Source organism: Fukomys damarensis, unplaced genomic scaffold (genome assembly GCF_012274545.1).
Source record: "Fukomys damarensis isolate Sample0158 unplaced genomic scaffold, DMR_v1.0_HiC HiC_scaffold_31, whole genome shotgun sequence".
Taxonomy (NCBI): Eukaryota; Metazoa; Chordata; class Mammalia; order Rodentia; family Bathyergidae; genus Fukomys; species Fukomys damarensis.
The window spans coordinates 4,630,580-4,632,001 of NW_022900943.1; the positions used below are offsets into that span (position 1 = coordinate 4,630,580).

The following is a 1,422-nucleotide window of genomic DNA, read 5'->3' on the forward strand; positions in this document are numbered from 1 at the left end:
GCGCTCCTCAGCCCTCCCGGCCCGAGCCTCCGCCGCGGTTACCTCAGGGCTCTCGCGTGTCCGCACTGCGCACGCACGACCCCGGGAAGCCCTAGGGGATGGGAGTGGGAACTGTTGGAACACGACGGACTCTAGGACCCGGGGAGGAGGGACAAACAGCAAGGGGAACTGGAGGTGGTGTTCACAACGGCCGCTTCCGGAGGCCCAGAGGGAGCGACCTCCCCACAGCCTTCGAGGACTTTCTCAGGCCTCCCCGGCCGCCTGCACTCCGCCAGCGGGCGCGCCCCTTTCCTCCCGCCTTCGCCGCTCCGGGATTCGTCCTCGGAGAACGCCGGTCTCCGATTGGAGGAGCCCGCCCCCAAGTCACGCCCCTCGGCCCTGGCGAGGGGCACATGCGCCGTTGCCGGGGAGCGGAGCGACCCCGCCCGCGTGAGCTGGAATCCCTGTGTGATGTTCTCAGCGCCAGATCCCCGGAGACGACAGCCAGCGCAGCCTTCCATTCTCAGCCCCCTTTTGCTTGCCTCCCGAATAAAAAAATCTAGGCGTCAAATCGTATTTCTTGCTTTTCTGCACTAGAAGGAGCCGCCGGCGCGGCTTCTGCGGCGGGGCTGGCTTCCCGGGCCTCCTGGCACCCATGTCGGGCAACCAGTGCCTCTAGCCCCGCCTGTGCCCCATCTGTCTGTGCTCGCCTCTTTGTCTTTTTTATATTCATTCCCATTGATTCCTCATTCTCTCACTCGCGTACCCCCAAAACCGAGCTTCATAACTTATGCAGCACTTTGGTTTCTCCGCGTGGCTGCTTCATCGTCTGCCGTGCCTTGGGGAGATTGGAAACCAAATCCTCTTGTTTCTTGGCTTTTGAAAGCCTATTCCCCAAAGAACTACGCACGTTGGCGGGATTTTGATTAAGGATTTTGTTTTCGCTACCACCATCACGTACACACGCCCGACCCCCAAAGGTGTGTAATACAAAATGAATCCTTTATGCCAAACTGCTCCGGTGTTGCTTGTAATCGGCTTGAAACCAGGTGCAGGTGTCGTCTTTCCCCAGCTCTCCCTCGGGAGAACCAGCAACGGTCATAAAAGCAAAAACAAATTGAGATTAACACCTTGATTGTTGCAGCGCTGAAACCTTAATCCGTCTGAATGTAGTCATTCAGATTTTAAAAAGAAGCCATTCCAGCTTCCTAAGAAAGGAAGATGGCTTCAAAAGGAAGAATTTAAGGAAAGGAGAAAATAGCCCAAACCAACATTTAGAAGTGAAATAGAACATTTCAACAGACTAATGATATCAGAATTTTTTTATTTCACAATCTTTAAATATTTTTAAATATCACTTTTAACGACATCACAGAAGTATTGCATGACGAGAACAAATACCAAATGTAGTGCATTATACACTCGTTTAGTAAAAAGAAAAAT

General features: G+C 53.2%; 1 protein-coding gene across 11 annotated transcripts in view; it reads right to left on the reverse strand.

Moving 5' to 3' along the window:
- The window catches only part of Ccdc171 (coiled-coil domain containing 171), a 339,562-nt gene extending 339,441 nt beyond the window's left edge, over positions 1–121 (reverse strand). For all 11 annotated transcript variants that reach the window (XR_781535.1, XR_781536.2, XR_781534.1 and 8 more), the window contains exon 1: positions 43–121. The gene's annotated coding sequence lies outside the window, so the exon portion shown is untranslated. The remainder of the gene's footprint in view (positions 1–42) is intronic.
- Positions 122–1,422: the final 1,301 nt, after the last annotated feature.